This window comes from Lipotes vexillifer, unplaced genomic scaffold, assembly GCF_000442215.2.
Source record: "Lipotes vexillifer unplaced genomic scaffold, Lipotes_vexillifer_v1.1 scaffold717, whole genome shotgun sequence".
NCBI classification, from domain to species: Eukaryota; Metazoa; Chordata; class Mammalia; order Artiodactyla; family Lipotidae; genus Lipotes; species Lipotes vexillifer.
Window position 1 is genome coordinate 3,480,133 of NW_006798707.1, and position 17,245 is coordinate 3,497,377.

Genomic DNA, 17,245 nt, shown 5'->3' on the forward strand with positions numbered 1-17,245 from the left:
TTCCCATCTCCACTGGAAATATACATAGTCTCAATCATGAATGTGCCTGACCCAACCATGACAGACTCACAGGCCAGTTGAGTCATAGGTTTTCACTTTCACCTACAACACTGCCAGGCAAGTACTTTACCTCCTCCTCCAAATCAAGTGAGCCCCCTTCAAGTGTGGCACAGAAGCTGTTGGTCTTCACGGTGTACCCTACTTTGGCAGGACCTCTGTGTAGACTAAGTTAGGTAGACAGGAGAAGCACCAGGTCAGAATGCCACAGACTCCCACAGTTCTTACCTGGGTCTTATCTGCAACCACACACTGAAGGAAAGATAGAAGTTCAACAGTTTCTTAAGCACAAATGCTTCTCAGATTGTTAGATTCATTTGGCCAATATTCAGAGCACTCACATGGTTGTTTTTGTCAATTTAGTCCAGCTTTGGAGTTTCTTTTCAGGGAGATAATTTGCCAGTCCCTTCACTTGGCCATAGCTGGAAATCCTGCCTCACCTTACTTCTCTGAACCTTATTTTATTAGTCTGAAACATGGATATTCATTTTTCTGAAACTATTTTATGGGCTTATTGTGAGAATCATATAAGGCATAGTATGATAAGTGCTTGGCGTAAAGTAAGCCCTTGGTAATCATTGACAGGGTCATTGTATACAGTTGGGTGGATTGTGCCCTGCACAAATGTTTTAAGTGAGGGGGCAAGTGGGGCTGAGATTCAGCTCATGTTCTGCTTGTCAAGTTATGAGTTTTAGCACTGGCTGAACCCAACCAGAAGAGGCATTTTCTCCTAATTCCTTCACCCAGTGGAGGCAACTTCTTCAAATTCACAAAGAGGTGCCATATAGCCTAGCTTGTCCCAGGGTTGCCTTACCTCCCCTTGCCCTTAGCCCTTCTTGAGCAGGCTAAATCCTTTTTCTTGATCTGGTCCAACATGTTTACAGGAAAGCTCGTTATCAATATCATGCCTTTTGGTTGTTTCTCCTCTATTTTCACTTTATTTTTTCTTTTCCTTTTCCAGGGTAAATGGACTCAATGACTCTATTCATGCATTTGTGAAAACATGGATTTTTAAAAAGTTGTGGGAGGCTTCCCTGGTGGCACAGTGGTTGAGAATCTGCCTGCTAATGCAGGGGACACGGGTTCGAGCCCTGGTCTGGGAGGATCCCACATGCTGCGGAACAACTAGGCCCGTGAGCCACAACTACTGAGCCTGCACGTCTGGAGCCTGTGCTCCGCAATAAGAGAGGCCACAATAGTGAGAGGCCCGCGCACCGTGATGAAGAGTGGCCCCCGCTTGCCACAACTAGAGAAAGCCCTCACACAGAAACGAAGACGCAACACAGCAAAAATTAATTAATTAATTAATAAACTCCTACCCCCAACATCTAAAAAAAAAAAAAAAAAAGTTGTGGGCTGCCACTGCCGCTGATAGAGGTGTTGGGAAAAGTATGGCTAATTACATTTCCTGCAGAAGCTCAATATCTAAATCCCTCTGAAAGATATGACTCACTAGGGATCCTTCTTCCACACCATCCCAGCACCTGGTTCCCTTCTGAAAAACATTGACTCTCCATCTTGACTGTGACCTCAGGGACAAAGAAGCCAATTGACTCAGCTTATCTTTCTCTTACATGAGGTTTTAATTTTAAGTATTTCCTCTTGAAACACAAGACTTCCAGAATTTGCCCAACCTTCTTGTTTCTCAAGCAAGCAATACTTCTCAAATTTATCCTTGTACATGTATCACACAAAAGGCATGAGGTCTGAATTTGTCTTTATCGGTAGGAGAAGCCTACGTCCAGTCTGTGTGTCAGCTAATCCTGCTGATCCTGCCTATTCTGCCTCCAGAGTTGTTTATGTGAAGGATGCATTCGCTTTTGAGGAGAAATAGAAGTTGAGGAGGGAAGAGGGCCACAGGACACAAGGATAGAAGACAGACGGAAAAGGAAAGACAGAAAAAATAAGAGAAAGGAATGAAGCACTCATGTGAAGGCTAGACAATTGTCGTTGATCTCTGGGGGGTTGCCAAGCCCAAAGAACTGAGACTATTACCTTCTCCAAATTCTTCATTTTGAAACACCGATTATTTTGATTGCTCTGTGTTTTAATACGCTCAATGTTTCTGATGTTATTTATATTTAAAGACTAAATAGGGAAGAATCTGTGTTAAGAGCTTGGACATGGGAGGGATAGCAGCAATGCACTGATTCCCCCCACACTTGGCAGCTCCCTGAGTACATACCGCTGTTGGAATGGATACCTTTGGGGTATAAATGCAGTCTCTTAATAAATGAAGAAAAATAATTCTTAGGAGAGGCGGAGTATATAGTCTCAGGAATGATACCTGAATAATATTCTGTACTTGTGTTAGTGCAAGCAATATTGGAGGGGAAGGTATTGAACAGGAACATCTTATGCCTTTGCTGCATAAGTGAATTTAATTCTACTTCAGAATGAGGAGACCATTCTCATTTGAAGCATTCGCATTTTAGACCATTCTAATTTTATTTACAAGGAGTAACCAATTCTTTATTGCCAGCATAATACTTCAAATACCTCTTCCATTGCTTCCCAGTGCAGAGAATGCCAATCACATCAGACAGAAGACAGGTGCCAAAGAGAAAACAAGTGCAGGTCGGGGTACTCCACAACAGAGACACAGGGAGCTGCCACACCATGCATGCAGCCAGTTTCATTAACAAGTAAGTCTAGTAAATCCAGCATACTTTCAAATAATAACAGTTTCCACAAAAATTAGCTAAGAAAGAACTGATACCAAATAAATATGTTTCGATAAAGTATGACTAGCAATTAGTACTAAAAATTCTAAAGCAAGAAGTGGAGAGAATCAAAATAGATCATAATGCTTTAGATAATAAAAACCTAGACTCTTATGATAGCAACCAGGTAAAAGGTCCTTACCAATCCTTCAGTGGGAAAACTGGACACTAGATTTGAAAATATGCACAGTCCTTCTCAGCAAATTCTTTTGTCACGTCAAAAAAGTCTTAAATATCTGGCTTCCCTGGTGGCGCAGTGGTTGAGAGTCCGCCTGCCGATGCAGGGGACACGGGTTTGTGCCCTGATCTGGGAAGATCCCACATGCCGCGGAGCGGCTGGGCCCGTGAAGAATGGCCACTGAGCCTGCGCGTCCGGAGCCTGTGCTCCGCAACGGGAGAGGCCACAACAGTGAGAGGCCCGCGTACCGCAAAAAAAAAAAAAAAAAAAAAGTCTTAAATATGTTATACATGGACACTTGGGCCAAATAAGGCTTTTAGGGTCAAGATTCTTAAATCAAGACAGAGCAGTACCCCTTGCTTCAGACTGCTGTGGCTGGGATGACTGTTATTAGGCTGGGCTATGTGTTACTCTGCTATGCCATTTTCCTGTTTACAGAGTGGTCTCTTGTGCATTATCTCCATTCATTTTTATAACAAGTCAGGAAAGAGAGCCACAGAGATAAAATGACCCCCAGGTCTCTCTTCAACTTACATTAGACCAGTCTTTCAACTTACATTAGACCAGTCTTTCTCATCTTGAATGAGTAAAGATTATCTTTCCACTCTAAGTAGAATTACACTGTAGTTATCCCCATTCAAGAGAATTTTATTTTATTCCTCTTTGCTAGGTCTTGGCTTTCCCTCAATTCTCTTCAAGCATAAATTCCAAGCGGTTCATAGCTTTTCTTAAACAGAGCCCATATTTCTTTAAGATGCGTCTTATCTGAACCATTTGATATATAGAAATCAGTGAAGCTAAAAATCCAGATAACACTAATAAAAAGCCTTAATAAGAGGAAGTAGAAAACCAGAAAGACAACTCCACATGCTCTTAGAGCCTATCTAGTCCCTACACACTCAATTTAGCAACTGAAAAACTGAGGCCTGAGTTCACATGTTAGCCGAGGGCAGCCCACCACTCCCAACTCTCAGCACAATGCTCCCTATGTTTCTGAAACGGCAGTTCTGGTTGCAGTAACTGGATTCCATCTTCTCATACTGATTGAATCGCTATGTAGCCCAGATGGCAAGCTTCATGCTGTGGCTGCCTGAGGCAGCACTCCTTGCCCTGGCCGTCTGCAGAGAAGACATGGGTGAGAGTAGCTTTCTCCAGATCCTTCTGAAGACACTGCCCTTACCAGATACCACAGTGGATAGGTTGTGTCATGGAACAGAGAGAGTCTCCCCAGCATCACTGGTGTGTGCACGATGCCCTGAACTTCTGAATACTGTTAGACATCTAATGAGAGTAAGTCTTATGCAGGAGTAGCATGGGAAGCACGGTGTTTTATGAAGAGTTTGATATAATGGAAAAAATATGAAATTCGGTATTCAAAAACTGGAATTCAAGACCTGGCTCTGCCACATTCCAGCTTTGTAGACTTTGTAGATGAGCAACTTACTTCATCTCTCTAAGCTTCCATCTGTGGGTCAAGAAATATGCAGCGGTTAAGAATCTGCCTGCCAATGCAGAGGACACAGGTTTGAGCCCTGGTCCAGGAAGATCCCACATGCTGCGGAGCAACTAAGCCCGTGCGCCACAACTACTGAGCCTGCGCTCTAGGGCCCATGAACCACAACTAATGAGCCCATGTGCTGCAACTACCGAAGCCTATGCACCTAGAGCCCGTGCTCCGCAACAAGAGAAGCCACCACAATGAGAAGCCTGCATACCACAACGAAGAGTAGTCCCTGCTCACCGCAACTAGAGAAAGCCTGCATGCAGCAACGAAGACCCAACACAGCCAAAAATAAATAAAATAAAAATAAATTTTAAAAAGAAAGAAATATTTAGTGAATGTCTATTCTATTCTGGGCACTGGGCCAGGCTCCTGGGACATCACAATGAATGAGAAAGACCCAGTTTCTTCTGAGTAAACGTGGGACATCATAATGAATGAAAAAGACCGAGTTTCCTCTCTTTGAAGCCTACTATTTAGCCTTAGTTTACCAACCTATACATTAGGGACACTAACACTACCTGTCTCGTTGTTTTATGAGAATCAAAGGTAATCATGGATGGAAAATCACTTTGCAGACTATAGCTCTTTCCAGTTTCTCATGAGACAGAGCCCAGGGCCTGACTGGCAGCCACTCACCACTGGCCCTGCATGTGTACTTTCACTGCATCTTCCACCTACCTCTCACTGGAGCTTCATAGCAACTGTCCTGGGCAGCATCACAGCTTCCTTCCACGGGTGAGGTAGCCTCACCCCAGCTCCTCGATTTTGAGCAGTGAGCCTCTCCAGGTACTAGCCTGGGGTGTCTTCAGTCCTTCTTGCCCACAGGAGCCAGACTCCCAGATGCAGCTGCATACTTCTAGCCTCAGCTCCTGCTGCTGCTCTTTCTGTTCCATTCCTGGTCCACAGAGATGTCTGCCCTGTTCCCTGTACAGGGTGAAGTCTACAGACTGCCTTCCCAGCAATAACTCAAAGGACCTCTTCTACGGTAACTACAAGGAAATGTGTCTCTAGGGCCCAGTCAGTCCTCTGAGCCCTGCTCTTTCCAGAATGGTGCCTCAAAAGCATATGACTTTTCCTCCAAAGTTCCTCAAGACCAGCAGTATTAGTTTCCTATCGCCGCTATTACAAATGATCAGAAACTTAGTGGCTTAAAAAAATACAAATTTATTATCTTACAGTTCAGGAGGTCAGAAGTCTAAAATGAGTTGGTGGGCTATGTTCCTTCTGGATGAGATTCAAGGGCAAATCTATTTTCTTACTTTTTCTGGCTTCTAGAAGTTGCCTGCATTCCTTCTCTCATGGCCTCTTCCTCCATCTTCAACACCAGCAGCTGCTGTGCTGCCACTTTACATGGAACTGTTTCCCCCCCTTGATTTTAGGTGTCCCTTGACTTAGATTTTAATCTACAGTGCCCTGCATCCAGTAGGGGATTACCAATTGTTGATTTAGGGAAGAAATATACGATTCAAAGAATAAATGGAATTTAAAAATTGATACAAATAGCACATAATTAAATGATTTCAAATCTGTCTCTCTCTGACCTCTGACTCCATCATCACATCTTCTCTGACTCTGGTTCTCCTGCCTCCCTCTTTCACTTATCAGGACACTTGTGATTCCATTGGGCTCCTCTGGAAAATCCAGGATAATCTCACCTGCAAAGTCCCTTGTGCCATGTAAGGCAACATATTCATAGGTTCTGGGGATTAGGGCTTCTTTGGGTGGCCCTAATTTTATCTGCCACACCAGCCCACAGCACTATGCTGTGAACACTCCTCAGGCTTGCTGGCCTCTCAAGGAGCTCCTCTTACTTCCCTCCAGAGTGCCATATAGGTTTCCAGAGGCAATGCCCCATCTTGATGCTGTGGTTTGAAGAGTGACTTGAGCCATCAGGGTGTCCAGCTTCCAGAACCCATGGCTAAATCTTCGGGAATGGGTATATCTCTTGAGGCTGGTGGGGATTTCTGTGGCTCACAAATTTTGTGCCAGGTATATGGCTATCCTTTGTATTGGATATGCCTACACCCAGTCTTATATCAGAGCAGGAAGTAGCCTTAGTGACAATCTAGTCTAAGACTTTTACCTTACAGATGAGGAACCTACAGCCCAGAGAGGCAAAGTGACATCCCTTATGGCAAAGTTGGGACAAGAGTCCAGGTCCCTTTTCCCTCCAACTCTTGTCTTCCTCTCTTACTCCACATGCCTTGTGGGCAGGGTTGTTAGATTCAGCTAAGGAAGGGCACAATCTTCACCAGACAACCATAATTCATCCCTTCCCACTGAAGGCTTCCTGTAGAAGGCAAAGGCAACACCCTGGAAGGGGCCCATTCTGATGGGGAGGCAAGAAATACTTCACCAGACACCCTGAAAACATGCTAACTCATTAAGGCAAATCCCTCTCTGGAGCTCAAGGTCCAGCTGCCAGGCTGGCACCAGAATCTCATTAGTATGAAAGAATCACAAGTCACAGCTTGTTGAGGGGTCAAGATCTAAGTCCCAGTGACCTGATTGCTCAGGAGATGATGGACACATTTCTGTAAGCAGAACCAGGGAGCTAATATGGCCTCTCATGGTGAGTTACAGAAGAGGAGCAGGGATAGGAGGCTACAAATAACCCCAGTGACCTTAGTATGATGAGAAGTTGTGTTCATATGAAATGCATGACTACCCAGAACCCTTCTGATACATCTGAAGGGGCAAAGATTGAATAGAAATAGGTCACGCTGCTGTCACTCCTGCTTACATGCTGCACTTGTGCACTTGGCCCCTGGGTACATTCCTGAGCCTTATGCACAAGTGGTCACCCTTTGTAAACCTTCAAGGATAAGAGGAGCAGAAAGAGGGTCGGGTGGGGGTACTGTGGATTTGTGAGCAGATGTGAACTGCTGGTGCCCTGTAACCTAATCAGGCAGGCAGGAACGCAACCTGCTTGTCCATCTGCTTGTCTATCTCACCCAAGCCAGTACAGCTAGATTCTTTGGTCGTTGTTGTGGCAGAAAATAGTTAACGTGTTTTAACATTTTTTTTCCCAAAGAAGTCTAAAATAATTCAATAAGACATAGCCTCAAATGAGAACTTTTTATCTCCTTATATTAAAAAATGACATGTTTTATCTTATTATAAAAGTAGTACATGCTTATGGACTCAAATTTGGAAAATACCAAGAGCACATAGGAGAGAATAAAAATCACTGATAATTGAGTCATCTAGAAATAACTTCTGCTACTATGTTAGTATATTTCCTTATAAGACATTTTTCTTATATACATATAGTTTTCTCTTTTACAAAACAAGTTGTATACCACACGTTGTTTAACCTTTTTAAAAAAAATCTAATAGGCCTTGAATACTTTCCCATATTATTAAATATTTTTATATAGCATAAATATAATGGCTGCATAATATTTAGGTATACTATATTTTATTTAACTAAATCCTTATTGTTTGAGCATTTAAATGATTTCTAGTTTTTCACCATCATAAACAACACCCCCAAGATACCTTTTTAGATAAGCCAATAGAAAATATTTGGTTGCAACCCTGTTCCTCAGGTCTGTCAGGTAGTCTACAGAGAAAAATAACTTTTGATTCTTGATGGTGAGTTAGTACATTAATAGCACTTAGACAAGAAGTGATTCCTTTCCTTTTTAAACCATATAGATTCTGAAAAAAGAGACTAAATGGTCTTTGAAACTCAGAGAGACCACAAGAGTTAAACCTGTCTGCAAGGCCTTCTTGATGGAGGGTGCCCAGCCAGCGCAGCTCAGGACATGACAGGTGAATAGACAGGGGGAAGTCTGCCCAGAAGGCTTCTTAAAGGACTGGAAAGGTACAGAGATATCAATGACTCTGGGGCTGGGTGATATGCCTTAGCAAACCCAATCCCATTTATAGAGGACAGATGTCCTGAGGTGGTCTCCAAAGTGTGTGCATGATTATTTTTATTTTAATTTAAAGAAGAAACAAAATAAGCTTTACCAATAGTATTATACAGATAGAAACAAATATATGCATATAATTGATGAATACATACATAGCAGAGGTGCTCAGAAATATTTTACTAATGGGGCATACAATAAAATAAAGTTTAGAGACCACTGCCTTAAACCAGAAACTTCATAGTAGACATGGTGAGCAGAATAGGAAGGGAGCTTCAGGGGAACACTCGACATAGATAGACAGTCCCAGTTTGGATCACCCCATTTGATGTAAGTGAAAAGAAAGGAACATTGTACTGTCCTGGAGAGAGAGAGAGAGAGAGAGAGAGAGAGAGAGAGAGAGAGAGAGAGTGTGTGTGTGTGTGTGTGTGTGTGTGTGTGTGTGTGTGTGTGTGTGTGTGTGTGTGTGTGTGTGTCTGTCTGTCTGTGTGTGTGTATTTCCAATTACATGTTTCTTCTATTCCAGTTTGCCTATCTCTCCTGACTGCTCTACCAGCTTCAACATCCTTCTAAAACCAGAGGTTTTTGCTAAAGACTGATTATACAGACAAAGCGAGGGGAGCAATTACTGACCACCAGAAGCTAGGGAAGAGGTATGGAATGGATCCTCCCACAGAACCTCCAGAAGGTACCAAACATACCAATGTTTTGATTTCAGACTGCTGACTTCCAGAACTGGAAAACATTAATTTCTGTTGTTTTTTTTAAAATAAATTTATTTATTTTATTTTATTTATTTTATTTTTGGCTGTGTTGGGTCTCTGTTGCTGCACATGGGCTTTTCTCTGGTTGTGGCAAGTGGGGGCTACTCTTCGTTGTGGTGTGCAGGCTACTCATTGCCGTGGTTTATCTTGTTGTGGAGTATGGGCTCTAGGCATGTGGGCTTCAGCAGTTGTGGCACACAGGCTCAGTAGTTGTGCCTCGCGGGCTCTAGAGTGCAGGCTCAGTAGTTGTGGTGCACGGGCTTAGTTGCTCCACGGCATGTGGGATCTTCCTGGACCAGGTATCAAACCCATGTTCCCTGCATTGGCAGATGGATTCTTAACCACTGTGCCACCAGGGAAGCCCAATTTCTGTTGTTTTAAGCCACCCAGTTTGTGTTCATTTGTTGCAGCAACTACTAGAATCTAACACAGAAGGGTACAACAGGAGTGGACCAAAAGGCTAAATGACCCCACTCTGGCACTGTAGTACCTTGTCATCTGTGGCATCTTCGCTAGTCATTTCAGAGATCCAGAACAGTATTTCTCAACTTTTTGAAAACTAAGCTACTTAGATAAACAGGAAAATCTCAGTAGCAGAGTTCCATCCAGGCCCTCCACCAAAAACAAAACAAAAGAAAGCAGAAACTTGAGAATCACTGCCCTGGAAGAGAATTGAGTTGATACAGGAAGACTGTAGACTCCCAGCTGACTCTACTCCCATTCTTCCTGGGTATGCATATGAGCGAGGGGTTGGGGAGGAGTTTTGGGGAGGAACTGCTAATCTGTTTTCCATTTTAAAGCTAGAGCTTAAGACTGGCTGTCTAAAATCATAATGAGGTCACAGACACCCCAAAACACACCACTGGATGTGGTCCTACCCACTAGAAAGACAATATCCAGCCTCATCCACCAGAACACAATCCCCTCCACCAGGAAGCCTGAACAACCCACTGAACCAACCTTAGCCACTGGGGGCAGAAACCAAAAACAAAGGAAGTATGAACCTGCAGCCTGTGAAAAGGAGACACAAAACACAGTAAGATAAGCAAAATGACCTGGAAGATAAAATAGTGGAAATAATTACTGCAGAGCAGAATAAAGAAAAAGAAATGAAAAGAATTGAGGACAGTCTTAGAGACTTTAAAATAAAGACCGTTACAAGAGATAAGGAGGGAAACTACATAATGATCAAAGGATCAATCCAAGAAGAAGATATAACAATTGTAAATATTTATGCACCCAACATAGGAGCATCTCAATACATAAGGCAAATGCTAACAGACATAAAAGGCAAAATCAACAGTAACAAAATCATAGTGGGGGACTTAACCACCCCACTTTCACCAATGGACAGATCATCCAAAATGAAAATAAATAAGGAAACACAAGCTTTAAGTGATACATTAAACAAGATGGACTTAATTGATATTTATAAGACATTCCATCCAAAAAACAACAGAATACATTTTCTTCTCAAGTGCTCATGGAACATTTTCCAGAATAGAGCATATCTTGGGTCACAAATCAAGCCTTGGTAAATTTAAGAAAATTGAAATCATATCAAGTATCTTTTCCGACCACAACGCTATGAAACTAGATATCAATTACAGGAAAAAAATAGGTAAAAAATACAAACACATGGAGGCTAAACAATACACTGCTAAATAACCAAGAGATCACTGAAGAAATCAAAGAGGAAATCAAAAAATACCTAGAAACAAACAAACAAACAAAAATACCTAGAAACAAATGACTATGAAAACACAATGACCCAAAACCTAGGGGATGCATCAAAAGCAGTTCTAAGAGGGAAGTTTATAGCAATACAATCCTACCTCAAGAAACAAGAAACATCGCAAATAAACATCCTAAACTTACACCTAAAGCAATTAGAGAAAGAAGAACAAAAAAACCCCCGAAGTTAGCAGAAGGAAAGAAATCATAAAGATCAGATCAGAAATAAATGAAAAAGAAATGAAGGAAAGAATAGCAAAGATCAAAAAAACTAAAACCTGGTTCTTTCAGAAGATAAACAAAATTGATAAACCAGTAGCCAGACTCATGAAGAAAAAAAGGGAGATGATTCAAATCAGTAGAATTAGAAATGAAAAAGGAGACGTAACAACTGACACTGCAGAAATACAAAGAATCATGAGAGATTACTACAAGCAGCTATATGCCAATAAAATGGACAACCTGGAAGAAATGGACACATTCTTAGAAAAGCACAACCTTCTGAGACTGAACCAGGAAGAAATAGAAAATATAAACAGACCAATCACAAGCACTGAAATTGAGACTGTGATTAAAAATCTTCCAACAAACAAAAGCCCAGACCAGATAGCTTCATAGGCGAATTCTATCAAACATTTAGAGAAGAGCTAACTAACACCTACCCTTCTCAAACTCTTCCAAAATATAGCAGAGGGAGGAACACTCCCAAACTCATTCTATGAGGCCACTGACACCCTAAAACCACAACAAGACAAAGATGCTACAAAGAAAGAGAACTACAGGCCAATATCACTGATGAACATAGATGCAAAACTCCTCAGCAAAATACTAGCAAACAGAATCCAACAGCACATTAAAAGGATCATACACCATGAGCAAGTGCGGTTTATCCCAGGAATGCAAGGATTCTTCAATATGTGCAAATCAATCAATGTGATACAGCATATTAACAAATTGAAGAATAAAAACTGTATGATCATCACAATAGATGAAGAAAAAGCTTTCAACAAAATTCAACACCCATGTATGATAAAAACCCTCCATAAAGTAGGCATAGAGGGAACGCACCTCAACATAATAAAGGCCATACATGACAAGGCCATATATGACAAACCCACAGCCAACATCATTCTCAATGGTGAAAAACTGAAACCATTTCCACTAAGATCAGGAACAAGACAGGTTGCGCACTCTCACCACTATTATTCAACGTAGTTTTGGAAGTTTCAGCCACAGCAATCAGAGAAGAAAAAGAAATAAAAGGAATCCAAATTGGAAAAGAAGAAGTAAAGCTGTCACTGTTTGCAGATGACATGATACTATACATAGAGTATCCTAAAGACGCTACCAGAAAACTACTAGAGCTAATCAATGAATCTGGTAAAGTAGCAGGATACAAAATTAATGCACAGAAATCTCTTGCATTCCTATACACTAATGATAAAAAATCTGAAAGAGAAATTAAGGAAACACTCCCATTTACCATTGCAACAAAAAGAATAAAATACTTAGGAATGAACCTACCTAAGGAGACAAAAGACCTGTGGGCAGAAAACTATAAGACACTGATGAAAGAAATTAAAGATGATACAAATAGATGGAGAGATATACCATGTTCTTGGATTGGAAGAATCAACATTGTGAAAATGACTCTACTACCCAAAGCAATCTACAGATTCAATGCAATCCCTATCAAACTACCACTGGCATTTTTCACAGAACTAGAACAAAAAAATTCACAATTTGTACGGAAACACAAAAGACCCCAAAGAGCCAAAGCAACCTTGAGAAAGAAAAACAGAGCTGGAGGAATCAGGCTCCCTGACTTAAGACTATACTAGAAAGCTGCAGTAATCAAGACAGTATGGTACTGGCATAAAAACAGAAATATAGATCAATGGAACAGGATAGAATGCCCAGAGATAAACCCATGCACATATGGTCACCTTATCTTTGATAAAGGAGGCAAGAATATACAATGGAGAAAAGATAGCCTGTTCAATAAGTGGTGCTAGGGAAACTGGACAGCTACATGTAAAAGAATGAAATTAGAACACTCCCTAACACCATACACAAAAATAAACTCAAAATGGATTAAAGACCTAAATGTAAGGCTGGACACTATCAAACTCTTAGAGGAAAACATAGGCAGAACACTCTACGACCTAAGTCACAGCAAGACCCTTTCTGACCCACGTCCTAGAGAAATGAAAATAAAAACAAAAATAATCAAATGGGACCTAATGAAACTTAAAAGCTTTTCACAGCAAGGGAAACCATAAACAAGACAAAAGTACAACACTTAGAATGGGAGAAAATATTTGCAAATGAAGCAACTGACAAAGGATTAATCTCCAAAATTTACAAGCAGCTCATGCAGCTCAATATCAAAAAAACAAACAACCCAATCCAAAAATGGGCAGAAGACCTAAATAGACATTTCTCCAAAGAAGATATACAGACTGCCAACAAACACATGAAAGGATGCTCAACATCACTAATCATTAGAGAAATGAAAGTGAAAACTATAATGAGGTATCACCTCACACCGGTCAGAATGGCCATCATCAAAAAATCTAGAAACAATAAATGCTGGAGAGGGTGTGGAGAAAAGGGAACCCTCCTGCTCTGTTGGTGGGAATGTAAATTGACACAGCCACTATGGAGAATAGTATGGAGGTTCCTTAAAAAACTAAAAATAGAACTACCGTACAATGCAGCAATCCCACTACTGGGCATATACCCTGAGAGAACCATAATTCAAAAAGAATCATGTTCATTGCAGCTCTATTTACAATAGCAGGACAAGGAAGTAACCTAAGTGTCCATCGACAGATGAATGGATAAAGAAGATGTGGCACATATATACAATGGAATATTACTCAGCCATAAAAAGAAACGAAATTGAGTTATTTGTCATGAGGTGGATGGACCTAGAGCCTGTCATACAGAGTGAAGTAATTCAGAAAGAGAAAAACAAATACCGTATGCTAACACATATATATGGAATCTAAAAAAAAAAAAAAAAAGGTTCTGAAGAACCTAGGGGCAGGACAGGAATAAAGACACAGATGTAGAGAATGGACTTGAGGTCATGGGGTGGGGGAAGGGTAAGCTGTGATTAAGTGAGAGAGTGCCATGGAGTTATATATACTACCAAACATAAGGTAGATAGCTAGTGGGAAGCAGCCACATAGCTCAGGGAGATCAGCTCGGTGCTTTGTGAACACCTAGAGGGGTGGCAGGGAGGGTGGGAGGGAGGGAGACGCAAGAGGGAGGAGATAGGGGGATATGTGTATATGTATAGCTGATTCACTTTGTTATAAAGCAGAAACTAACACACCATTGTAAAGCAATTATACTCCAATAAAGATGTTAAAAAAAAAGCTAGAGCTTAGCTAGAGATCAAAATCTTATCTCGCTAATTCCATAAGTAGTAGACATTAAACATGCCCCTGACACTTCTTAAAAAGTCACAGAATGCCTCCACCTGATGATTCCTCAAGATTTTATTAATCTATAATATTGTGTTCTATCAAGATCATCACTTTTTATTATCTTGCTGCTCTGAATTGTTTCTCCCTTATTATTCTCAGCTACAGGGGCCATAAATTAAATTCATTCAGAATTTATACTCCTACAGTTCATTATATGTGATTAGTATTATCTCACTGCCTTTCTCTGGCCCTTCTATATCCCCTGACAAGAAATATTGTAATAGAGTCTAAATACCATCCAACCAATAAATGTTGAGTTTAAAAAACAAACAAGCAAAAAGAAAACCTCTATTGACTACAGTGCCCTAAAGGGCACTCCATCACTCCTTACTTCAGGGAACAAACAGATAGCGATGTAATCAGTTGACTCAAATATCAATGAGTGGTCCATTACTGGAAATTCTGAACACCTCTCAGTGACCTTCCAGAAGCGTCGCTACAAAAGCTGGGAGGATAGTCTCTTGTTTCTAAGACTGACCAAGGCTGTGGAATAGAGATCCCTCCATTAGACCCCAATAAAAATAAACACAAGTATCTGATAGTGGTGAGATTCCCCCAAGTTATTTTTGGATGTGTTTGTTCACTAAAGAACCTGATAAAATGAACTGGTATATCCACAGCGGCTTTGTCATGGTTGTTCCCATCATCATCTTCAGTGATGTGAGATTCTACCACGCTAGGAAGAGCAGTGATTTTTCAGAGATGGAAGTTGGCAATACTTACTAAAAAGTGGAGATTCGAATCCTGGCTGATTCATCTAATGGGAAATGGTTCACATTCAATGCATGCTCTGGCCCTTGGGACTCAGCTTTATAGAAACATAAAGGCCTCAATATATTTCCACAGTCAGGACCACCGAGAAGTGAGTATTTCTTTCTTCCCTTCTCTCCTTCCTTTTTTTTTTCTCACAGTACAGGGAGTAACATGCAGATGTCAAAGATCATAAGATCGAGGATGGAGGAGGAGAAACAGGTCAGAGAGTGGCAATACATAATCTATTGGCACTGCTTTAAAAATTGTTTAAAAATTTAAAAAGCACTGATCTTCAAAGTTATAAAGTCTGACACCACACATCTGTGGACAATTGCCACTTGTCCCTCTCTCCTGACCTCACTGAACTGCAATCACAATTCAATAGTTATCAGATAAAAAAACCGTACAATGACCAAAAATGCATGCACTGCCAGGACTGTTTCTAGAGGTTAGGAATTGGGATCCAGAGACATCCCTAGGGGTGGCTGAATGGGAGTATGCCTGAAAAAGGGTCCACACCAATAGCACAGTAAACCTCAGAATCACCTGAGAAACTTACACAACCATAAAATAAAACAGAGTCCCATAGAAATCAAAGCTGCAATGACATACTGTATTCCATCCACCAGATGAACAAAAATGACAAAGTCTGGCAATAAAGGGTACTGGTGAGGATGTAGAATCCTGGATGTACTAATACATCACTAGAGGGAGTATAACTTGGTGCCATCACTTTGGAAAATACATTGGATTATCTATTGAAATGGAAGCTGTACCTTGTGACCCAGAAATTCCACTCCAAGTTCTACGCTCTAGAGAAACTCTTGGACATGCATACGCACCAAGAGGCATGCACAAAAATGCTGACAGTAGTGTTGTTGGTAATAGCAAAAACCTGGAAACAACCCAAATATCTAATGACAGTGGAAGAGAGAAATTGTGGTATTTTTCTGCAATGGATTCAAAACCAAATGAACGACAGCTACATGCATCAAAATGAGCAAATCACAGAACAAAAACATTATTCAATTTATATAACAGGTTGCAAATCTAATCTATATGTTGTTTGAGGCTATATACATAAGTGGTAAGGCCACAAAGAAAGCAAATGAATGATTAACACAAAGTGCAGGATAATATTTACCTCTGGGGAAAGGGAGAGATTTTTGATCTGGGTGGGGGACAGAAGAGATTGTAAAGGGACTGACAACATTGACATTCTTACACTTGGTGATGAGAATACAAGTATCGATTTTATTGTAATTTTTAATCCTTGCATATGTTATATCTACTTTTTTGCACATGCTAGCTTTTATAATAAAATTTTAAAATCTACAGATTTCTAGGCTCTATCTCAGATCTACTGAATCAGAATTAGGCTATAGCGCTTAGGAAGTATTTTTTTATAAGTTCTCCAGAATATTCGGGTGCATTATTGGGTTAAGAGCACACACCTACACACATACACACCCTACGCTACACGACAGTATCCAGATGAAAGCAGCTTAAAATATGTATCAAAGTCAAGAAATTTCAAGAGAGTCATAAAAATAGAAAAGGTCAGCCTGGGAGAGTGTGTAGAAAAGAAAGGTGCCTCATAGTTCAGGGCTCAAGGCTGATGTAGAAGCCTGGGAGCATTAGTTACTAGTTATTAGTCTCCCATGAGCGTACTTGAGCCCTGTCCCTGTTAGCTTCCCAAGAGAATCTGCCTGAGATAATCACCCCTAAGAACTGGGCCCACAGCAGGCTGTCACCACAGCTTTCGCTACAAAGACAGAAACATGATACGGTGAAAAGTATTCTGGTATATGACTCATCACGGCAGACATCTAGACCTGGACCCACATGTATAAGCTGATCTTTAGCAAGTTGCTTCCCCTCTCTGAGCCCTAGCTTTCCCATCTGTCCTGACTCCTTCACAAAATTGGAATCCAATGAGACAGTGCAGTTGGAAGGGCTTTGCAAACTGAAAATACTACTCTGAATGTCCAGTAAGTCCAGTACTATGTCAGTTATCATTGCTTCCTGAAAGTTAGAAATACAGGTGGTCTATTCTGGGTCAGTAAAGTTTTCTGAGTCCAAGGAATTAGGAGCTCTAAGATTTGCCTTAACCAGACCTGAGGCAGTGCTAGGGCTTAGTGCCTCCACATCTTTCCC

The 17,245-nt window shown here is 41.0% G+C and overlaps 1 protein-coding gene across 1 annotated transcript in view; it reads right to left on the reverse strand.

The window, feature by feature from the left end:
• The window catches only part of ALK (ALK receptor tyrosine kinase), a 777,689-nt gene that overhangs the window by 494,619 nt on the left and 265,825 nt on the right, over window positions 1-17,245 (reverse strand). The gene's annotated exons all lie outside the window — the stretch shown is intronic.